The sequence below is a fragment of the Choloepus didactylus genome, chromosome 12 (genome assembly GCF_015220235.1).
Source record: "Choloepus didactylus isolate mChoDid1 chromosome 12, mChoDid1.pri, whole genome shotgun sequence".
In the NCBI taxonomy this organism is placed as follows: Eukaryota; Metazoa; Chordata; class Mammalia; order Pilosa; family Megalonychidae; genus Choloepus; species Choloepus didactylus.
The window spans coordinates 46,244,926-46,270,674 of record NC_051318.1 but is presented as its reverse complement, the minus strand read 5'-3'; the positions used below and the strand labels follow the sequence as shown (position 1 = coordinate 46,270,674).

Sequence of the window (25,749 nt, the reverse complement as noted above, 5' to 3'; positions counted from 1 at the left end):
CCCTTATTTACAGGAATCTGAATGTCCCCTCAATTCTCTATGAAATAGGCTTTCCTCCAGTCCTAGTAGCTCTATTTTATGTCTTGAAGCCAGTAATTCTTTGCCTTTTTATGCTTTGTCTTAGTTGTTTCTTATACTGCTTTTGTGTTAAATACTTGATTTTGCAAGTTCTGAGAGGGTGAGACTAAGACAAGTTTCCTGGTTCAGTCTTTCAGGCTGCCATCCAATAGACTGGCTCCAACCAAGAGGGGTTATTCTACTCCCTCTGAAACATGGCCAGGGACCCAAAATGGGAGCACATGCTGGTTAGCTCCACAGCATGCCAGGTAGGGTTGGTGATGGGGCCAAACAGGGCACCAAAGCTTCTCCTACAATTTTTAAAGCTGTGCTTTCTTGAATCAGCACTTACCCTGATACTGCGACAATTGAACTTTTTTCTGAAGTTTTGAAGAAGATGGTCCTGCCAGTTTTTGTTTGTTCAAAGGTTCTGTTGAGAAACACCACTGTGGAACATTTTATGCCACCATCTTTTCGAATGGAGGTCCTGGACCATGAGTTTTTGTGAAGTAATATATTGCTATTCTTATGGCATCTGATTATGTTTCCAATGACAATATTTTCTTATGTGAAAATCAAAGATTGTCTAGTTAAATATCATTTTATCATTTCTTTTGTGTGTGTGAGCACACCATCTTATTTATTCAGATTGTAATACTGTCTACTTCCTTTGTAAGACCTGAAAATGATCAAAATAGGATAAATGCACAGTTAATACTAAAGATAATTCAGATTCTTAGACAGAATTTCCCTCTTAACCCTTTCACAAGGGTCAGAAGAATAAAGCATCAAAACTGATGAGTGTTACAAATTCAAAGAAAATTTTTTTCTATTGAAAAAGAGGGCATGGGCTCACAGAAATAATGGCTCCGCTGCAGGAAAGGCATTTCCAGTTTTCTTTTAGACCTGGACAGATTGTTCATTTCCTCAAGTCACAGTAGAGTTGTTTTTTTTCCAGGCTTTTCAAAGCATCTTTCAGTTTCCCTTTCAGGTCTTGTAATTCTTCCATTGTTGCAACTAAAACTAATCTTCGGGTGGAATCTGAATCAGTGTTCTCTACATTTCAGATTACCAGATATGCAGGTCTCTACATCCTATGAAGTTGACTGATTTTTATCTGATATTCCAAATGCCAAGAAACATCAGTTATGTGAGGGAAAGATCTGCCTATACTTCCCAGTAGGATTTCTAGGGAATTCTTTTTATACTGATACTATGTGCAAAACAGGTTTATTCATTCTCTGTCAAATTTGCAATCTTCTAGTTAAGTGCTTAGAGTTGATTCGTCAGCTCTTTGTTTTCCTGCCTTCAGTACACAAGTGGCAGCTTCTGCATGACAATATTTTAACACCACTGGGTTGATATGGTTTAAGTCTAGGTGATGTAACACAGCCGCATTGGCCTGCACATCCGACAGGCTCTGGAAAGGCTACCCACAGGACAAGTGTGAAGGTGCTGGGCCCAAAGGCACAAGAGGGGCCAACAGCTGGAAGCCATTTCTGTACACCTTAAATATTCTTCTAGGGACTGATTTCTGAAATCTCAGACAAAAATTTAAATTGATATATTGCCCACTATCATTAATATTAAGCTATCCTACTACACACACACACACAAAACCACACAGAAATTAGAGCCTCTACTATGCTATCTATGCTTTTGTGATGCCTCTTCCCTGTCCCTCCAATGTCATCATCTCTTCTCTATAATTGTGCATTTAACTGAAAAATTCTCCACCTATCCCTTGTCCACATGGCAGACTTATAGCCATTCTTCAAGATTCAACTGAAGTGATTGTTTATCTATGAGCAAAATCTAACCCCTTCAACACCATAGGCAGGATCATGATCACCTTCAGTCATATTTTTACAGTGATCTGTATTCCTGTAGTGTTTCCTGTAGCATACTGAAATTTGTTATAGAAGCCATATGGAGACTATTGCAAAAATGGTTACCAGCAGAGAGGCATATGTGAGTTAGAATCCCAGATTTACAACTTACAAACTTACCAGCTGTCTAACTTTAAGCAAATTGTTTAACTTCTCTGAGCCTCAATTGCTTCATCTTTAAGGTGGAACCAAGTAAGCCTATCATACAGGGTTGCACTAAAGGTTCAATGAGTTCACAGATGTAAAACACATCACACAGCATCTGCCTCCTGTAAACTATAAAGGATAGTTACCATGACAAGGAGGAGGATGAAGATGAGGTTGTTGATGTTCCCGCACTAGATTGTGAGCTCCTTGAAGGCTTAAAGTAAACCTTAGTCATCTTAACATCTCCAGGGCCCGGTACCTGCTATTTCATAGAATATCAACAAATCTTTGTTTAATAAAATAAAATGAACCAACTATAAGGAGCTGTCTAGGATAGGATGTGTGGAAATAAAATAAAAAGTATAAGAAGATAAATAATTAAAAACTACATATTGAAGATAAATGTATATTTTATCTAGCAGTTGATAGGTAACCACTGACATATTTAAAGCAAGGAAGCAACATGATAAAAATTATCATTTCAGAAATACAGGCAGCAGCCTGTAAAACAGATTGAACATATTTTTATTCTATATATATAGATGGAAATTTTTATTGGCTTTAGCCATGAGTTCTCATTTCTCTTTTGTAAATTTAGAAAAAGAATGAAATTTTAAATTATTTTAGTGACATTATTGTTTATATTGTTCAATTTTTTAAATATTACCAAAACTAAGATTTGCATCTTTCCCTCTTGTATCCTTTATATCCTTCACTGTATGTACATAATTTTTGTGTATGTGAAAGATGAAGAGAATATATTTAAGGTTGACCATTCACTGAAATGCTTATGAACAAATTTTAAAGCTAAGTAACTAAAGAAAAATAATATAGAATTACAGTAACTTTCTAGTTGTTATTCATAGGGGAAGAAAACTTGACAAGAATAGAAGGGTACCTTGGTAGATTAGTAGGGCATTAAACAACATTTAATTCACATTTCTGCATTAGGAGATAAGAGTTATTAACTTTCATGATTTTTGATGCACTTAATATTCTGAAGAAATATCCTTGAGCCTCAGAGACTATTTACCTTTCTCTGCAACGTACGCATGTGTCAATCTTTAAAGACTTAGAAAACTTGAACAACAAATCCTCTAAAGTAAACGGCATGGTGTTCTTTAGTGTATCAATTTGCTAACATGTATTTAGTCTCTCTCATTACCATTATTACTACAATAAAAGCAAAATGTCAGCTCAGAGTTGGCCTTTCAGTAGTTTTTAAAAATAGAAAAGAAAAGCCAGTGATTCTCATACATAAAATGCCAATTTGATTAAATATATAGAGCATGAAATTTTGGATTACTCTTCTTTAAGGTGGAATTATATCTTTGCCTAATTAGCACTATTTTAATCAATTATCAACTAAATTTTAACCAAAAGGAGGTCTTATATTGATGTACAGTTCAACAAATATCAGTTATATAGCTTCACTTGGAAAATATGGGACTAACAGTAAGAAAATATGTCCTTACCTAGTTATAATGTAACCATGATAATTAAAATAATTATTTTATTATAATTACTTATTAGCTAAGAAGTTACTTCCCCAAGAATACAGAAATCAAAGAAATAGATTGCTCTCTGGAAGTCAATGGAAAGGTGAAGATGGATCTAGGGCACAGGAATAATATCCTACATTTTCAATATACAAGCACTGTGCCAATTAGAAGGAGGGCTGGTCAGTCAAGAGCCAAGAGAAATAGTCACCAAGACAAATGTGACTGCCTATGTATTTCATTTTTCTAGGCTACTCAAAGTAGATACCATAAAATGAGTTGTCTTAAACAATGAGAATTTATTAGTTTACAGTTATTTCCTAATTCTGTCCTCTAATTGGTTATTTTTAAACTATGAGACCCCATTGAACTAGTAGGGATAGTGAATGCTTTACTAATTGAACCTATCTTTAAAACCAAGAGTTAAATAGATTCTGAAGGTATCTGGATGTTTAAATCAAGGCATCAAGGTGATGTTTTCTTCCCAAAGACCAGCTGCCAGAGATCCTTGGCTCCTCTGCCACATGGCAAGACACATGATGTCATCTGCTGGTGTCTCTCTTCTCTTCTAGATTTTGTTGCTTTCAGCTTCTTGCTTCCATGACTTTCATCTCTCTTTCTCTGTGTTCATTCTGTTTATAAAGGATTCCAGTAATAGGATTAAGACCCATCCTGAATAAGATGGATCACAACTTAACTGAAGTACCTTCATCAAAACATCCTACTTACAATGGGTTTACACCCACAGGAATGGATTAACATTAAGAACATATTTTTCTGGGGCACATACAGCTTCAAACCACCACACCATTTGTACACTGCTTAGAAGAGATAAAGTTTGAAATATCCTGGAGCCGCTGATAGAGATGAATACAGGTGACTATACCCAATGGGTTTTAAATAGTGTGATCCCAAAATGAACAATCAAATAAAGATTTAAAAATTATATTTCAATAAAATGGAAAAATTTGCTCTTCAAAAGTTAACATTAAGAAAATGAAAAGAAAAGCCAAAGACTGTGAGAAAATAAGTGCAATACATATATATAGGGTAACGGACTCTTATTATCCAGAATATATAAAGAACGTATAACTCAATTATAAGAAGATAAAGAATCCAACTTAGGTAAAGAACTAAATAGACATTTCACCAAAAGAAGTTATATGAATGGATATATGCACATGAAAAGATGTTTAACATCACTATTCATAGAAAATATAAAATAAAATCACAAGACTAGAATGGCTAATATCAAAAAGACTGACAGGATTCTGGGAAGATGGCGGCATAGAAAGAAGTGGAAGACTTAGTCTCTCCCAAAACAATTCATAAATGAACAAAAAACCAGTAAATAACCTGGAATGGTAGCGGGGAGATGAACGTGACAGTACACTCAACTTCCACCGACATGAATTAGGAGGAATTCCCGAGATCACAGCATAAAATCTGTAAGTAAAATTGCGGACCTGTGCTGAGAGCCGAGAACCTAGAGCCGGGAGCCCCTCCCTCACGGAAGCCGCGCTGTGCACTCTCTCAGCCCAGCTCCAAGTGAGGTTTTAATAATAACTGCTCAATACAGACAGCGAATCCTCAACAAGCAAACAGAGCTTTTGTTGACAACTGACCTTGGGAGAATCGGGGGAAATATTCTGTCTCTCATTCTCTCTCTGTGGAGAAAACCTCAGCTGCTCTCAGCCCACAAGGCATTGCAGTAAAGACAGCCTCACACATTCTGCATTCTGAAATGAGCTGAGAGCCCTGCAGCACAGCCAAGTGGCCCAGGGCTTCCCTAGAGGGACGGCGCACACTGATGACATAGCATGGCATCCCCCTCGGCTGAGGGAGGATCGTGGCTGAGGGGGGATCCGCTCGGAGAACCCAGGGGCGCTACACCAAGTCCAGTGGTTTATGGGACACCAAGAGAGACCTGCCCTTCCTCCATGGCCACCCGTGCGCACACCCCACATTCAGGGCGGGCGACTCCAGTGGCGCACCCAGGCTTAGCTCTCCAACTGAACACACAAGAATCATTTCCCCTCACTATGCAAGGACTGACTGGAGGGATACAGGTGGCTCACAGACGCCATCTGCTGGTTACTTAGAGAAAGTGTAAGTCACCAAACTGTGTCTCTGAAAAATTAGATCGATATCCCTTTTTTTTGATACAACTTGAAAGAACCCTATCAAGCAAAACAAATGCCAAGAGGCCAAAAACAACAGAAAACCTTAATGCATATGATAAAACCAGATGATATGGAGAATCCAGCTCCAAACACACAAATCAAGATTTTGGAAGAAACGTTATACCTTGCAAATTTAATTAAAGAACTACAATCAAAGAACGAAAACATGGCAAAGGATTTAAAGGACATCAAGAGGACCATGGCCCAGGAAATAAGCGCCATAAAAAAGACCCTAGAAGAGCATAAAGAAGACATTGCAAGAGTAAATAAAAAAATAGAAGATCTTATGGAAATATAAGAAACTGTTGGCCAAATTAAAAAGACTCTGGATATTCACAATACAAGACTAGAGGAAGCTGAACAACATCTCAGTGTCCTAGAAATCCACAGAACAGAAAATGAAAGAACAAAAGAAAGGATGGAGAAAAAAATTGAAAAAATCGCAATGGATCTCAGGGATACGATAGATAAAATAAAACGTCCAAACTTAAGACTCATTGGTTTCCCAGAAGGGGAAGATAAGGGTAAAGGTCTAGAAGAGTATTCAAAGAAATTGTTGGGGAAAACTTCCCCAACCTTCTACACAATATAAACATACAAAGCATAAATGCCCAGCAAACTCCAAATAGAATAAATCCAAATAAACCCACCCCAAGACATATTCTGATCGGACTCTCAAATACTGAAGAGAAGGAGCAAGTTCTGAAAGCAGCAAGAGAAAAGCAATTCACCACATACAAAGGAAACAATATAAGACTAAGTAGTGACTACTCAGTGGCCATTATGGAGACGAGAAGACAGCGGCATGACATATTTAAAATTCTGAGAGAGAAAAATTTCCAGCCAAGAATACTTTATCCAGCAAAACTCTCCTTCAAATTTGAGGGAGAGCTTAAATTTTTCACAGACAAACAAATGCTGAGAGACTTTGCCAATAAAAGACCTGCCCTACTTCAGATTCTAAAGGGAGCCCTACCAACAAAGAGACAAAGAAAGGAGAAAGAGATATAGAGAATTTTAACAGACATATATAGTACCTTACATCCCAAATCACCAGGACACTCATTTTTCTCTAGTGATCACAGATGTTTCTCCAGAAGGGACCATAAGCTGAGACATAAAACAAGCCTCAAGAAATTTAAAAAAAAAAAAAATTGAATATACTCAAAGAACATTCTCCAAACACAATGGAATGCAAATAGAAGTCAATAATTTTTGAACTATAACTCCACTATTTACTTCCCATATGATAAAAAATACACAAACTCTAAGGACAGATCAGTAGTTTTGAACTCAATGTAAAATATGTAATTTTAGACAACTATATAAAGGTGGGGGAATGAAGGAGTATAGGAACACAGTTTATGTGCCCTATTGAAGTGAAGGTGGTATCAAAGAAAAACAAGATTGATAGGGATTTAAGAGGTTAATTTTAAGCCCCACAGTAAACACAAAGAAATTATCAGAGAATATAACCATAGAGATGAAATTAGAGTTTGGGTTAAGAGAAATGGGGGGAAGGGGCAATGGGAAGTGAAGAAAGGAGTGTAGGGTTGCTGTTTGAGGTAAAGGGAAATTTCTATCAATGGATGGTGGAAAAGAGCATAACATCATTCTAAATGTGATTAATCCCACTAATGGAAGGCTAGGGAGGGGGTGGAATGGGAAGATTTAGGCTGTATATATGTTTCCACAATTGAAAAAAGGAAAAAAAAAAAAAAAAAGACAGTCTAACTAGATGACAATTGAATGCTAAGGATGAACTTGGATGGGATTGGAGGGTGGAGGACAGGTGGCTCAAAGGAACACTGTTGAGACATAAGGAAAAGGAAACATAGAATGTAAGCATTTTATCATTGTTGAATCTCTTATACTTCTTAGCTGTGCTTAATGGAATTATATAAAACAATGTTCTTGTTCATGGGAAGTACATACGTGAATTATAGTGTATGTTCAAGATGTGTGCACCTAACTCTCATATGTTCAGAAGACAGAGAAATAAATGATGGATGATAGACAGGGAGGGAAAGAAATAGTGATGTGACAGCATGTTAAAGTTGGTGGATTGAGCTATCGGGGGAGGGGGTTCAGGGTATGATGGCATTCTCTGTATGGGGCTAGTATTGTTTTTGCAACTATTTATGTAACTTTGAATTTATTTCAAAATAAAATAAAATAAAATAAAGACTGACAATACCAAGTGTGGACAAGGATATGGAAAAATCAGAACCTTCATATATTGCTGATGAGAATGTAAAAATATAACTGATTTGGTAAACAGTTTAGCAGCCTCTCAAAAAGTTTAATATACACTTACCATGTGGCCTACAAGAAATGAATACATATGTTTACCAAAAGATTTAAAACAAATGTTTATAGCAGCTTTATTCATAATGGCCAAAAAATGAAAGCAACAAAAATGGAAGCAACAAAATCAACAAATTGTAGCACATCCATACATTGGAGTAGTACTCAGAAATAAAAAGGAACAAGCTACTGCTATATCCCAGTGTGTACTGGGAGAGAGAGATTGGAATGAGGTTTGACAAATGGGCAGGAGGAAACTTTTTTGGAATGATAGAAGTTTTCTAACACTAGATTGAAATGATGGTTGCACAATTGAACAAACTGAGTGAAACTCATCAAACTACACACTTAATATGGGTGAATTTATGATATATAAATTATCCCTCAATAAAGCTGTTAGAAATAATATTAATAAAAAAAGCCAAGTAAATCTCTTTGTTTCCTAATATGAAAGAAAGAAACATTATGTAAAAACTCACAGGTCATAAATTAACTTTAGAAAATGAGGAAACTCAAATGATACGAGTGAAACATCAAACCATAATATCAATCAATAGTTGTTTATTTCCTAATTCTATTTTCTAATTGGTTATTTTTAAACTAAAAGAGACCCCATTGAACTAGTAGGGATAGTGAATGCTTTACTAACTGAACCTATCTTTAAAACCAAGGGTTAAACAGATTCTGAAGGTATCTGGAAGGAGATTTTTAGATTACATGGTGAAGATTTAACAGAAACAATCACCTGAGGGTAATACGTTAAGAATCATCTATTACATCTCAGAGCCATGTTTTCAACCTTGACTTCTATCACAGCATAGAGTATAGAGGTTAGAGTACCATTTAACTCATAGGGTCTGAAGTAAGATATGACCATTCAAAATGTTTGCGGACAATAGTGTTCAAGTACTATCTCTGACAAATAAAATAAAAATCATTAGTCTAAAATCCTATAAACTTGAATGAAGTCACCATAATGAGATTTTTAGATTCCTCATTCATGTTCCTATAACCCTATAAGAAGAGCTTTTATTATATAAGTTATTTCACCATAATTGCTGATTTGTCTCTCTACTTTATCAGTTAACTTCTTGAGGATATCACTAATATTTGTATGCCAATATGTATCATAGTGAAAACATCTGTCATATCATAGGATAATAAATGAAAGACTATGGAAAAGAGGGGCAAACTGCCAGTACAAATTCTTGGCACTACTAACATCCTTCTCTGGATCCCAGTAAATAATTTACCAATTAAAAATCGGACTAATGAGGGATTGATGCATCCGTTTCTCAACCTGATCCAGACTCTCAAGGGATTCTATTATTTCACAAAAACATCAGTACAACTTATTTTGACACACAGTACACATAGTAACTCTTATGTGTAAACCAGTTTGTGAGGAGCAATGCTCCAGAGGTCTCTCAGGTTTCTATACACCTGGCAGAGGGGCACTGCTGTCCTTTGGTTACAGACGATCTTACCAAGTATGCTTGGATGGTGAACAGCCTTGGGAGATAGATATAGTGTTTGCTTACTATGCCAGTTTGTATATATTATGTCCTCCAGAAAAAGTCATATTCTTTGATGCAATCTTGTGGGGGCAGACGTATCAGTGTTGATTAGACTGTAATTCTTTGATTGAGTGTTTCCATGGAGATGTGACCCACCAAACTGTAGGTGATAACTCTGATTGAATAATTTCCATGGAGGTGTGGCCGTGCCCATTCAGTGTGGGCCTTGATTAGTTTACTAGAGCACTATATAAGCTCAGACAGAAGGAGTAAGCTTGCTACAGCCAAGAGGGACACTTTGAAGAATGAACAGAACATGAGAGAGTAGCTACAGATGAGAGACAGTTTGAAGATGGCTGTTGAAAGCAGACTTGTGCTCCAGAGAAGCTAAGAGAGGAAAAAACACCCCAAGAGCAACTAAGAGTGACATTTTTGAGGAACTGCAGCCTAGAGAGGAACGTCCTGGGAGAAAGCCATTTTGAAACCAGAACTTTGGAGCAGATGCCAGCCACATGCCTTCCCAGCTAAGAGAGGTTTTCCAGACACCATTGGCCAATCGCCAGTGAAGGTACCCACTTGTTGATGACTTACCTTGGACAATTTATGGCCTTAAGTCTGTAACTTTGTAACCAAATAAACCCCCTTTATAAAAGCCGATCTATTTCTGGTGTTTTGCATTCTGGCAGCATTAGCAAACTAGAACCCTTACTGACCGTAAGAAAAGATTCTGGTTGCCTCTCCTGTGTGTACATGTAATACCCTGTGCACTTTATGGTATTTGGGACATGGAGATTGAGAGCAAATGCTAACATTCTGGCTACTGCTAAGCTGGAAGTAAAATCTTTGGCGGTTGATGCAGGAGTCAAGTATCTGGCATCCATGAAGTTATGGCAGCTTAACTTGTTAGCTTACAGTTATGGCAACATCTCAGACCCTTCATAGTCTTGACACAAATGGATTTTAAACCTTTTAAATAGGCAGAAAACCCTAAATTTGTTTTGGAAATAGTTAAAATTGTAACTGCGCAATACCATATATTTTAGTCAACTTAATAACAGCACAACTTAGTAAATTCATCCTCAATTTTTACTTGACCTTCTATTTTTGGTATTATTTCCCTAAATAAAAGTTTAGCATGGAAAACATTAGTTAATACAAAAATTTTATATAGTTAAAACATGAAAGATGAAAATACACAAAGAATGTCAGTGCGATTACACATTTACTTAAATTTTTAAAATCTTTTTACATTACTAGATTAATTTCTTAGGTGTGTGACTTAAAAATCAAGCACTGCATTAAAAAAAAAAATCCAGAGTATACATACCAGCTTAAATTCTAAAAAAAAGCTAATGTTCATTAAACTAATATTCATCATCACAACAGTATAGATTTTGAGGTATGACAAAAATGAGTATTACAAATAATGTAATAATATTAGCACAATTTATCTTTTGTCAATTTTAAAAAAAATATTTTGATAAGCTAAAAGTCTTAAGGCATAGTCTTAAGAATACTCATGTTATTAAAAATTAATAGCATTTTATTATGGATACATGCATGGCATTGCCATAAGATATACAGAATAGAGGCCATGGATTTGGATAATTATTACCAAATGACTGGCACTAGATGATCTTTGCTCAACCCTATTATGGCCCAAGCACAGATCTGAATCCCATTAATGTGAGAAACATAGAATGTTGCCCTAGAATATTGATTGAAATTAGATTTTTGGAGGAGTCAGTTGTTTTTCCTTTACAAGTTTTTTGGGGAAGGTGATTACCATATATACTAAGAGGATGTGATAAGGCTAAAACTGATAGAGGTGTCTGAAATACATGTGTGATTATTTGGTCTCTTTTAACAAAATATATTTTCATGTTAGTACTGATTTTTAATGTTCTCCATTTTCATAGGACTGGAGTTTTAAATAATACTGCTTTACTCTCCTAATCAGTTTACACTTCATCCTATGTACATTGCAAGATATGTAACTTACAGGTTACCCTTGTGTTAGTTTGAGAAAACACTTGGGGCTGTAATAAGATGCGACCTCAAACTTATCAAAAGTTGCCTATGAGTAAAAACTCAACAATATTTGTGGTTCTGTATGTGTGATTTTCTTAACTAAATTCTTATGTGTACTGCCTTTTTCTGTTTTTTGTTTTGTTTTGTTTTGTTTTGTTTTCCTTTTAAGCTGCTTGGATATGAAGAAAAAATAAAGAAAAGTTGTTTTGATTAAAGAAACATGTTTTAAGAAGAAAAAAAAAAGAATACATGTGTACCATCAATGCCGGTACAGCCTACTTATATGAAGATTGCTGGTCCAGCGACTTATCTTGGCAAGTACTTTAGCGAAGCAGTCATTTTTAAATCTTGTTTCTGAGTTGAATCAATAGTCATTGATAAAATGCCTTCAAAAAAGCATGTATCATTTGCTGCAATTTTGAAAGTGCTACTTTTGGTAACGTAACAGTGTTCTTAACCTTTTTGGAAGAAAAACTAAGTGCATTATTGTTGCTATAATGACAGAAATGACAATTATTAAACTGTATGTCTAGAAAACCAAATCTATTTTTTTCCATTGATGCCTCAATATCAACACAATTACTTTGCTTTGGAGAAAAGAAACGTAGAGTTTGGAATGTCAGAACCTATATACAGTTAATCTCAAAAGGCAAGGGCTTTTGCTTTTGGGGGCTTAATTTTAAGGACTTTGATTTGGAACATTTTGAAAAATTCTCTCAGAAAATTATATATATGAATGGAGAGGTGCTCATTTATACAGCTGGATGAGCTAGCCAAATATACCAATATTTAAAGACACAAATTATATGAGAAAACACACCTAAAGAATATTAAGTTTCAAGTCAACAGCAATATGTGAATCAGTACCATTCTTTTAAGTTCTTCAATAAACATATGTGATAAGATGAAACAAAAGAGTAAAGATAATTCAGAAATGTTTAATTATATAATAATAATATCACTTAAATTTCTTTTCTGAAAATATCAATATTGTATTCTCCTTATTATATTTGTGTTTTATACATAACTATATATTCCATAGTACAAATTTTACAATGTTTTGGCTTCTCATTTGTCAATCAGTATGCTAAAACACAGGAATATGAAATAAAATACAAAGTTTACTAAACAGTTTATAACTTTATATAAGTTTTCTGTCCTAGAAACTGTTTTTAATACCAGAAAACCAAAGGACTTTAAATTCAGTCAATCCATCAGTCCTTTTATACATAAATATGTTTGTGCATATGCGAAATTGCAAAGTTCGATATACAAAATCAACTGGAGGAGAAGGACTAGAAACAATGACAACTTAGAGAATTGTCAGAAGATGATGGAAAAGGAAGCTAAAGGAATCACTCCTTCAACTGAAAAAGCTATGGAACTGGCAAGAACTGCCTGAATCAAATATTTTGAGACTGTAGTCTAGTGGAACACTGTGTAGCATCCAAGGAAGAGCTGGAGGAAGAGGCTGGTAAATTGTGGTAAATACCAGTGAATTTCACCCTCACAGAAGTGGCTACCATGCCCCTTCCCCCAGCCTGATGACTGGCAGCAGTAGGGACTTCAGCCTGCACTCCTGGTGCAGCTTGCTGGTGCTAGGGGAGATATAAAGACTGAGTCTTCCAAACTCTGGAGATGTGCGGTCTCATGGCTGATCACATCTTTTGATCAACTACTTTGGATAGCTGGGGGCTGGCTCTGAGGGCAGCCATTGTTCCAACATCCCTTAGGCAAAAGCAAGAGAGAAATCTTAAAGACATTACCAATCCTTAAAACAATAGGAAAAGTGTTAAAGGGCTGCAATAACTGGGCAAGGGCCAAATCAAGAAAACACAGCTTCAGCAACCATGGGAGTAGCTCCCAGCACCCTTGCTGGTACCCCTGTCACCCATCTCCTGTACAGGTCAGTGTAGCATAGAGCCAGCCTCCATTCTCATTGTGGAGCCCTGGCCCTGTTCCAGAAAGGGAAGAGTAGGCCCTATGTGCATACTGGGGTTTCAGTATGTCAAGGCCAATCATTTGGGTGGAATTCTGAAAAATTTAACCAGGAAACTTGACTTGGGCTCACCCTCCCAAATTTGTCCTGAAGACAGAGAAGCACCTTGCAAACAGATAAAGCAGTAGGAAAAAAAGTTAAATTGAAGAGGACTGGGGAAAAGGACTACTTGCATTAACTAACACAGTAGACCACCCAGGAGGGGGTGATAGTCTATTTCAAAGGGAGTAGAGGGGACATTCACACTCCTATAAACTAAACAAGGAAAATCCTAAGGTCATGAGCAAATACAGGCCCAAGAAAGGAAGCAAACTCCAGGGCTCCCCAGGCTCAGATAAGACAAAGAGGACATTGCACTTCACATTTACCTTGAGCTGATCTTCTTGATAGGAGGGCTAAATTCTAAAGGAAATCCACCAGCAGAAGCAGAACCAAGATGCAAAGACTGTGAGAAATGCTTTTTGCTTTGGTTTTGGCTAGGTCCTGACACCAAAGAAAGTGTGTTATATCACTAGATGGATACAAACTTAAGGAACAAACAGATCGGGGACTAAATCCCAGAATTAACACTTCAAAATTTAAAGTGCACAATGTGCAAAAAAGATTACAAGACAAACAAAGAAATAGGAAATGATGGCCTATCCATAGGACCAAGATAAAAATCCAGAAACTATCAAGGAAGAGAACCAGACTTTTGATATAATGGACAAAGACTTTTGAAAGATGATCCCCAATATGCTCAAGGAGATAAAGGAAAATACAGAAGAGAAATAAAGTACATGATGAAAATAATGAATGAACAATGTGGTAATCACTTTGAGATTTTCAACAGGAACCTAATAGAAATACTGGAGTTGAAGATGATGATAACTGAAATGAAAAATTCTCCAGAGGGTTTCATCAGCAGATTGGAACTAATCAATGATATCAAAGACAAAAAAAAAAATTGAAATGATTCAAGCTGAGGAGCAAAAGAAAAAATATTTTTTAAAAAGCAAACAGAATCCAAAAGACATGTGGGACACCAGAAGGAAAAGAAAGACAGAAAGAGTCATAAGGAATATTCAAAGAAATAATGGTAGAAAACTTAACCAAATGTAATGAAAGACATGAATATGCACATTCAAGAAGCCCAGCCAATGCCAAACAGGATAAACTCAAAGAGAACCATACACAGACACATAGTAATCAAACTGTCCAATACCTACCACAAGGAGAGAGTTCTGAAAGCTGCAAAAGAAAAGCAACCAGTCATGTACAGGGAATACTAATACAATTAAGTGCTGATTTCTCATCAGAAACTAGGGAGGTAAGAAAAAAGTACAGGAAAATATTTATAGTGCTGAAAAAAAAAAATAAATTGTCAACCAAGGATTTTATATACAGCAAGACTGTCTCAAAAATGAGGGAGAGATTAAGATATTCCCAGAAAAACAGAAGCTGAGGGAGTTTGTCACCACTAGACCTTCCCTACTAGCAATGCTAAAAGGAGTTCTTCAGACTGAAAGGAAAGGACACTAGACAGTGAATCAAAATGGCATAAACAAATAAAGACCTTGGGTAAAGGTAACCATATGGGTTTTAGAAATACTAGGACCATTATACTATATTTTTTGGTATGTACTACCATGTCTTCATTCTTACAGCTTCTAAAATACAAATGCATAAAAAGTAATGGCTAAATTTATGTTTTTGAACATACAATGTACAAAGACAAAATTTGTACAAGTAAAACAATAAGGTGGGGGGATGAAGATATTTAGGAACAGAGTATGGGTATTCCATCAAAGTTAAGTTGTTATCAAGTCAAAAATAGTTGTAACTGATTTAGGATGTTAAATTTTAGTCCATGGTAACCGCAAAGAAAATATATTAAAATTATATACAGGCCTCAGCTGGTCATGGCCACCTCTTTGTGTGGAGCTGGTGGCCGGCCTGGTCATGTGGAAAGCCAAGGTGGGCAATGGCAGCCATGCCAGTGACAAGGGGCCAAGAGGCAACTGCAAGCCACACGGAAGCACCATGGTGTGGAGCCCTGAGGTGGAGGTGTGTCTTCATGCTGGGCCACAAGCCAGCGGCAGCAGGAGCCAACACTTCTGCATGATTTGCATCTGGAACAAGTTCAGCCGGAACATCAGGGGGTAGGAATGAGTCTGAGATTCTTCCAATCCCAAAACCAGAGAAGAACTTCGTCCTACCAGTAGAGATCAATCAAGAGGTCTGAGAAGAAGTGATCACTGAAAAGGTAATGAAGGAAGGTATGGACCCCCACAATGGGGTTGACAATGTTTTTTCATCTTCAGGAAGCTTGGGGAAAGCAACTGAAAATCCCAGCAAAGAGAAACACAAGAGCTCCAAAGAAGAGGTCGATTAAGTGCAAGCTCAGCTGCATCACCAGTAAGGTCCTGAGGGCCAACAGCAATCCCTCCAGCTCCAGCCGTGCCAAATCTAGACCCTGGTCCCCAGGTGGGGGGCAGGACAGTGAGGGGAGGGCTCAGCCAGGTCCAGTCACCGGGGACACAGAGCCGTCCTTAGCCAGCAGTGGTAGTGATGTCCAGGTAGTGCCCAGCCTGCACCTAGGCTGCAGCTGAATGCAGCTATTGAGCTGAGGGAGGGGGTTGTGGATCTGAGTTCCATCTTCTCAGAGGACACATTGCTTCCCTTGGGCCAGTGATGAGCTGCTGGGGTGAGCTGCCGGTAGCATCTGGGAAGCCAGCTTCCTGAAGTCAGCACTAAAGATCCTCAGAAGTGACCAACTGGTCTTCTCTAGCCCAACTGTCAGCCTCTTTCTAAACCAAAAGCACCATGAGGAGAATGGGGTCCAGAATGCTACACCAGACCTGCCATGCACCTGGTGGACCCTCATCACTGGAGACTGAAAACTGAACACTTTGCTTCATTCACTTGTACTGTAATGATGTATATGATTTGGTTGGTATTTCACTATTTAATTTTTAAGACTACTTTATTAGTGTTTTATATTAAAACATACTGCAGAAATTAAACCTACATTGTATTTTTTCTGAAATGGTTTTCAGGTAATGAATGCTGAATACTTTTTGCTCATTTTTTTATATGCCAGATATTGAGAATTTGTAACAGTTATTTTTGTATTATCCCGTAGCTTTCAAAGAGACCAAGTGAGTGAGCGAGGAGGCCACACACCCACTGAGGAGAGAGGTGGCTGCAGTGATTGTGGAAACGGACTTCTACTTGATTGCTACAAACATTAAAGCACAAAAAATGATCCTGGAGTTGGGTGAGTTTGATACCAAAATAGGTTGGTTTTATTTCTACTATAGAAAGTTTTTATTTTTAGTTTTCTGATATTTATAACTAAAAAGTAACCTAGATGACTTCCTAATGTTACTTTGATACACTGAATATATGAAGTAGAAGCAGATGCAGAGAGTGCTTTGTGGTCTGGAACAAGCACTTCATATACGATTCATGAGGGGAGCAGAGTGTGCTTACCCTGCCACTTTGGCATCAATGATGAGCTCACTCCTTTGAGCTCAGTTTGTTTTTCTAAACGTTAGTCCAGCCATGCCAAGTGGAGAGGAGCAGGATGCACTCTCTCCCCTGACCTGCCAACAAAACCCCTGTCTCTTTACCTTGCAAACTACAGTGAAACTACAGTTCCTGTCAACCCAGAGCTCCTCCACCCACCATCTGGGAACTTCTCTGGCCATCTGTGGAGTCCACCTAGTGCACCAGACTTACCCACTGCAGCTGACAAGGCAGAGCCAGGGGTCCAAGCAATGGGACCTCATGCAGCATGAGATTGGGAGCTGGTTGCACCCAAACCCACCCCCCACTGCCAGGGCTGGATGACTCAATGGACTTGTCCATACTAATAGCTCCCAGCTTCCCCAGCAGAGCCAACACCATCCAGTCCATCCTGAGAAGCAGCTTTCCCCTTCCCCCTGACTGTCCTCTGTCCTGTGTACCCCCAAGCACATACAGCATCCCATCCTACATGCTGGGACCTGGGGCAGGAGCTTTCACTCTGTGGTGAGACCCACTGCTTGGGGAGATCCCATAGGTCTCCAGCTAAAGGTCAGTTCTCTTTCTGTAGGGTGATCAGTTGACTGCAGATTCTACAAAAGGATGGCTAGCTCAGCCAGTGACTGAGCCAGTGTTTCCCCCTGCCTCCCAGAGGAGGATGTGGCTGAGAGAAAGGTGGAGACTCTCCCCTGTGTGTCCTCTCCCTTGAAGCCAGCAGCATGGTGTGACAGCCCATTTTCCACCAGGTACAGCAGTTGGAGTCATGATCTGTAAGGGGGAAACTTGGGATAGATGTCAATTCTACCCAAAATGATTTACAGATTCAATGCCATCCCAATCAAAATTCCAACAGCCTTCTAGGCAGAAATGGAAAAGCCATTAATCAAATTTGTATGGAAGGGTCAGGGATCTCAAATAGCCAAATCCATTTTGAAAAAGAAAAATGAAGTTAGAGGACTCACATTTCCAAATTTTAAAACTTATTACAAAGACAGAGTGATAAAAATAGCATGGTACTGGCACAAGGACAGATATATAGACCAATGGAATTGAACTCTTACTTCTACGGTAAATAGATAAAATATATAAAATACAGAGTTACCATATACCATCCTATTGTTAATACCTTGCATTAGTGTGGTACGTTTGTTATAATTCATGAAAGAACATTTTTATAATCGTACTATTAACTATAGTCCATTGTTTACAATAGGGTTCATTATGTTGTACAGTCCCGTTTTTTTCTTTTAATTTTTATTCTAGTAACATAAATCTGAACTAAAATTTCCCCTTTTGACAAGAGTCACATAATTCAGTGCTGCTAATAACATTGGCAACATTGTGCTACCATCACCACCAATGGATTTTTGATAAGGGTGCCACATCCACTTAACTGGGAAAGAATAATATCTTCAACAAGTGGTGCCTTGAAAACTGCATACTCATATGCAAAAGAATGAATATGAACCCTTACCTCACATTATACACAATAAACTCAATGTGGATCAAAGACCTAAATATAAGGACCAGAGCTGTAAATCTCCTAACAGAAAACATAGGGAAGCACCTTGAGGACCTTGTGTTAGGCAATGGTTTCTTAGATATTACAGTCAAAGAATGAGCAACAAAAGAAAAAATAGATAAATGGGACCTCATCAAAATTAAAAACTTTGTGCATCAAAAGACTTTACCATGAAAGTAGAAGACAAACTACAGAATGGGAGAAAATATTTGGAAACCACGTAGCCAATAAGGGTTTACATCCAGGATATATAAGAAATCATAAAACTCAACAATAGAAAGACAAACAGAGGCAGGGCAAGATGGCGAACTGGTGAGCTGTATGTTTTAGTTACTCCTCCAGGAAAGTAGGTAGAAAGCCAGGAACTGCATGGACTGGACACCACAGAGCAATCTGACTTTGGGCATACTTCCTACAACACTCATGAAAACGTGGAACTGCTGAGATCAGCGAAATCTGTAAGTTTTTGTGGCCAGGGGACCCGCACCCCTCCCTGCCAGGCTCAGACCTGTGGGAGGAGGGGCTGTCAGCACCAGGAAGGAGAAGGGAGAACTGCAGTGGCAGCCCTTATCAGAAACTCATTCTACTGATCCAAACTCCAACCATAGATAGACTGAGACCAGACACCAGAGAATCTGAGAGCAGCCAGCCCAGCAGAGAGGAGACAGGCATACAAAAAAACAACACAAAAAACTCCAAAATAAAAGTGGAGGATTTTTGGAGTACTGGTGAACATAGAAAGGGGAAGGGCAGAGCTCAGGCCCTGAGGCTCATATGCAAATCCCGAAGAAAAGTTGATCTCTCTGCCCTGTGGACCTTTCCTTAATAGCCCTAATTGCTTTGTCTCTTAGCATTTCAATAACCCATTAAATCTCTGAGGAGGGCCCCTTTTTTTTTTTTAATCCTTTTTTCTTTTTCTAAAACAATTACTCTAAGAAGCCCAATACAGAAAGCTTCAAAGACTTGCAATTTGGGCAGGTCAAGACAAGAGCAGAACTAAGAGAGCTCTGAGACAAAAGGCAATAATCCAGTGGCTGAGAAAATTCACTAAACACCACAACTTCCCAAGAAAAGGGGGGTGTCCGCTCACAGCCACCATCCTGGTGGACAGGAAACACTATTGCCCATCACCAGCCCCATAGCCCAGAGCTGCCCCAAACAACCCAGTGTGACGGAAGTGCTTCAAATAACAGGCACACACCACAAAACTGGGCTTGGACATTAGCCTTCCCTGCAACATCAGCTGATTGTCCCACAGTTGGGAAGGTGGAGCAGTGTGAATTAACAAAGCCCCATTCAGCCATTATTTCAGCAGACTGGGAGCCTCCCCACACAGCCCAGCAGCCCAGAACTGCCCTGGGGGGGACAGCACTTACCTGTGACATAGCAGAGTCATCCCTCAACAGAGGACCAGGGGGTGCATAGCCTGGAAGAGGGGCCCACTTGCAAGTCTCAGGAGCCATACGCCAATACCAAGGACTTGTGGGTCAGTGGTAGAGACAAACTGTGGTAGGACTGAACTGAAGGATTAGACTATTGCAGCAGCTTTAAAACTCTAGGATCACCAGGGAGATTTGATTGTTAGAGCCACCCCTCCTCCCGGACTGCCCAGAAACACACCCCATATACAGGGCAGGCAACACCAACTACACAGGCAAGCTTGGTACACCAATTGGACCCCACAAGACTCACTCCCCCACTCACCACAAAAGCTAAGCAGGGGAGAACTGGCTTGTGGAGAACAGGTGGCTCATGGACACCACCTGCTGGTTAGTTAGAGAAAGTGTACTCCACGAAGCTGTAGATCTGATAAATTAGAGATAAGGACTTCAATTGGTCTACAAATCCTAGAAGAACCCTATCAAGTTCAGCAAATGCCAAGAGGCCAAAAACAACAGAAAATTATAAAGCATATGAAAAACCAGACGATATGGATAACCCAAGCCCAAGCACCCAAAACAAAAGATCGGAAGAGACACAGCACCTAGAGCAGCTACTCAAAGAACTAAAGATGAACAATGAGACCATAATACAGGATACAAAGGATATCAAGAAGACCCTAGAAGAGCATAAAGAAGACATTGCAAGACTAAATAAAAAAATAGATGATCTTACGGAAATTAAAGAAACTGTTGACCAAATTAAAAAGATTCTGGACACTCACAGTACAAGACTAGAGGAAGTTGAACAACAAATCAGTGACCTGGAAGATGACAGAATGGAAAATGAAAGCATAAAAGAAAGAATGGGGAAAAAAATTGAAAAAATTGAAACAGACCTCAGGGATATGATAGATGATATAAAACGTCCAAATATAAGACTCATTGGTGTTCCAGAAGGGGAAGAAAAGAGTAAAGGTCTAGGAAGAGTATTCAAAGAAATGGTTGGGGAAAACTTCCCAAATCTTCTAAACACAATAAATACAATAAATGCTCAGTGAACTCCAAATAGAATAAATCCAAATAAACCCACTCCGAGACATATTCTGATCACACTGTCAGACACGGAAGAGAAGGAGCAAGTTCTGAAAGCAGCAAGAGAAAAGCAATTCACCACATACAAAGGAAACAGCAGAAGACTAAGTAATGACTACTCAGCAGCCACCATGGAGGCGAGAAGGCAGTGGCACGATATATTTAAAATTCTAAGTGAGAAAAATTTCCAAGCAAGAATACTTTATCCAGCAAAGCTCTCCTTCAAATTTGAGGGAGAGCTTAAATTTTTCACAGACAAACAAATGCTGAGAGAATTTGCTAACAAGAGACCTGCCCTACTGGAGATACTAAAGGGAGCCCTACAGACAGAGAAACAAAGACAGGACAGAGAGACTTGGAGAAAGGTTCAGTACTAAAGAGATTCAGTATGGGTACAATAAAGGATATTAATAGAGAGAGGGGAAAAATATGACAAACAAAAACCAAAGGATAAGATGGCTGATTCAAGAAATGCCTTCACGGTTATAACGTTGAATGTAAATGGATTATACTCCCCAATTAAAAGATATAGATTCGCAGAATGGATCAAAAAAAATGAACCATCAATATGTTGCATACAAGAGACTCATCTTAGACACAGGGACACAAGTAAATTGAAAGTGAAAGGATGGAAAAAAATATTTCATGCAAGCTACAGCCAAAAGAAAGCAGGTGTAGCAATATTAATCTCAGATAAAATAGACTTTAAATGCAGGGATGTTTTGAGAGACAAAGAAGGCCACTACATACTAGTAAAAGGGGCAATTCAACAAGAAGAAACAACAATCATAAATGTCTATGCACCCAATCAAGGTGCCACAAAATACATGAGAGAAACACTGGCAAAACTAAAGGAAGCAATTGATGTTTCCACAATAATTGTGGGAGACTTCAACACATCACTCTCTCCTATAGATAGATCAACCAGACAGAAGACCAATAAGGAAATTGAAAACCTAAACAATCTGATAAATGAATTAGATTTAACAGACATATACAGGACATTACATCCCAAATCACGAGGATACACATACTTTTCTAGTGCTCATGGAACATTTTCCAGAATAGATCATATGCTGGGACATAAAACAAGCCTCAATAAATTTAAAAAGATTGAAATTATTCAAAGCACATTCTCTGACCACAATGAAATACAATTAGAAGTCAATAACCATCAGAGACTTAGAAAATTCACAAATACCTGGAGGTTAAACAACACACTCCTAAACAATCAGTGGGTTAACGAAGAAATAGCAAGAGAAATTGCTAAATATATAGAGACGAATGAAAATGAGAACACAACATACCAAAACCTATGGGATGCAGCAAAAGCAGTGCTAAGGGGGAAATTTATAGCACTAAACGCATATATTAAAAAGGAAGAAAGAGCCAAAATCAAAGAACTAATGGATCAACTGAAGAAGCTAGAAAATGAACAGCAAACTAATCCTAAACCAAGTACAAGAAAAGAAATAACAAGGATTAAAGCAGAAATAAATGACATAGAGAACAAAAGAACAATAGAGAGGATAAATATCACCAAAAGTTGGTTCTTTGAGAAGATCAACAAGATTGACCGGCCCCTAGCTAGACTGACAAAATCAAAAAGAGAGAAGACCCATATAAACAAAATAATGAATGAAAAAGGTGACATAACTGCAGATCCTGAAGAAATTAAAAAAATTATAAGAGGATATTATGAACAACTGTATGGCAACAAACTGGATAACGTAGAAGAAATGGACAATTTCCTGGAAACATATGAACAACCTAGACTGAACAGAGAAGAAATAAAAGACCTCAACCAACCCATCACAAGAAAACAGATCCAATCAGTCATCAAAAAATCTTCCCACAAATAAATGCCCAGGGCCAGATGGCTTCACAGGGGAATTCTACCAAACTTTCCAGAAAGAACTGATTCCAATGTTACTCAAACACTTTCAAAACATTGAAGAAAATGGAACACTACCTAACTCATTTTATGAAGCTAACATCAATCTAATACCAAAACCAGGCAAAGATGCTACAAAAAAGGAAAACTACCGGCCAATCTCCCTAATGAATATGGATGCAAAAATCCTCAACAAAATACTTGCAAATCGAATCCAAAGACACATTAAAAAAATCATACACCATGACCAAGTGGGGTTCATTCCAGGCATGCAAGGATGGTTCAACATAAGAAAATCAATCAGTGTATTACAACACATTAACAATTCAAAAGGGAAAAATCAAATGATCATCCCAATAGATGCTGAAAAAGCATTTGACAAAATCCAACATCCGTTTTTGATAACAACACTTCAAAAGGTAGGAATTGAAGGAAACTTCCTCAATATGATAAAGAGCATATATGAAAAACCCACAGCCAGCATAGTACTCAATGGTGAGAGACTGAAAGCCTTCCCTCTAAGATCAGGAACAAGACAAGGATGCCCGCTGTCACCACTGTTATTCAACATTGTGCTGGAAGTGCTAGCCAGGGCAATCCGGCAAGACAAAGAAATAAAAGGCATCCAAATTGGAAAAGAAGAAGTAAAACTGTCATTGTTTGCAGATGATATGATCTTATATCTAGAAAACCCTGAGAAATTGACGGTACAGCTACTAGAGCTAATAAACAAATTTAGCAAAGTAGCGGGATACAAGATTAATGCACATAAGTCAGTAATGTTTCTATATGCTAGAAATGAACAAACTGAAGAGACACTCAAGAAAAAGATACCATTTTCAATAGCAACTAAAAAAGTCAACTACCTAGGAATAAACTTAACCAAAGATGTAAAAGACCTATACAAAGAAAACTACATAACTCTACTAAAAGAAATAGAAGGGGACCTTAAAAGATGGAAAAATATTCCATGTTCATGGCTAGGAAGGCTAAATGTCATTAAGATGTCAATTCTACCCAAACTCATCTACAGATTCAATGCAATCCCAATCAAAATTCCAACAACCTACTTTGCAGACTTGGAAAAGCTAGGTATCAAATTTATTTAGAAAGGGAAGATGCCTCGAATTGCTAAAGACACTCTAAAAAAGAAAAACCAAGTGGGAGGACTTACACTCCCTGACTTTGAAGCTTAATATAAAGCCACAGTTGTCAAAACAGCATGGTACTGGCACAAAGATAGACATATAGATCAATGGAATCAAATTGAGAATTCAGAGATAGACCCTCAGATCTATGGCCGACTGATCTTTGATAAGGCACCCAAAGTCACTGAACTGAGTAATAATGGTCTTTTCAACAAATGGGGCTGGGAGAGTTGGATATCCATATCCAAAAGAATGAAAGAGGACCCCTCCTCACCCCCTACACAAAAATTAACTCAAAATGGACCAAAGATCTCAATATAAAAGAAAGTACCATAAAACTCCTAGAAGATAATGTAGGAAAACATCTTCAAGACCTTGTATTAGGTGGCCACTTCCTAGACTTTACACCCAAAGCACAAGCAACAAAAGAAAAAATAGATAAATGGGAACTCCTCAAGCTTAGAAGTTTCTGCACCTCAAAGGAATTTCTCAAAAAGGTAAAGAGGCAGCCAACTCAATGGGAAAAAATTTTTGGAAACCATGTATCTGACAAAAGACTGATATCTTGCATATATAAAAGAAATCCTACAACTCAATGACAATACTACATACAGCCCAATTATAAAATGGGCAAAAGATATGAAAAGACAGTTCTCTGAAGAGCAAATACAAATGGCCAAGAAACACATGAAAAAATGTTCAGCTTCACTAGCTATTAGAGAGATGCAAATTAAGACCATAATGAGATACCATCTCACACCGATTAGAATGGTTGCCATTAAACAAACAGGAAACTGCAAATGCTGGAGCGGATGTGGAGAAAATGGAACTCTTATTCATTGTTGGTGGGACTGTATAATGGTTCAGCCACTCTGGAAGTCAGTCTCGCAGTTCCTTAGAAAACTGGATATAGAGTTACCATTCAATCCAGCGATTGCACTTCTCGGTATATACCCGGAAGATCGGAAAGCAGTGACACGAACAGATATCTGCATGCCAATGTTCATAGCAGCATTATTCACAATTGCCAAGAGATGGAAACAACCCAAATGTCCTTCAACAGATGAGTGGATAAATAAAATGTGGCATATACAAACGATGGAATACTACACGGCAGTAAGAAGGAACAATGTCGTGAAACATATGACAACATGGATGAACCTTGAAGACATAATGCTGAGTGAAATAAGCCAGGCACAAAAAGAGAAATATTATATGCTACCACTAATGTGAACTTTGAAAAATGTAAAACAAATGGTTTATAATGTAGAATGTAGGGGAACTAGCAATAGAGAGCAATTAAGGAAGGGGGAACAGTAATCCAAGAAGAACAGATATGCTATTTAATGTTCTGGGGATGCCCAGGAATGACTATGGTCTGTTAATTTCTGATGGATATAGTAGGAGCAAGTTCACAGAAATGTTGCTATGTTATGTAACTTTCCTGGGGTAAAGTAGGAATAGGTTGGAAGTAAAGCAGTTATCTTAGGTTAGTTGTCTTTTTCTTACTCCCGTGTTATGGTCTCTTTGAAATGTTCTTTTATTATATGTTTCTCTTTTTTGTTTTTTTTGTTT

General features: G+C 37.9%; 2 pseudogenes; one reads left to right on the top strand and one right to left on the bottom strand.

The window, feature by feature from the left end:
• Positions 1–976: 976 nt before the first annotated feature.
• On the bottom strand, positions 977–3,206 carry LOC119506826 (annotated as a pseudogene).
• A 12,364-nt stretch (positions 3,207–15,570) lies between these two features.
• LOC119506825 lies at positions 15,571–16,220 on the top strand (annotated as a pseudogene).
• Positions 16,221–25,749: the final 9,529 nt, after the last annotated feature.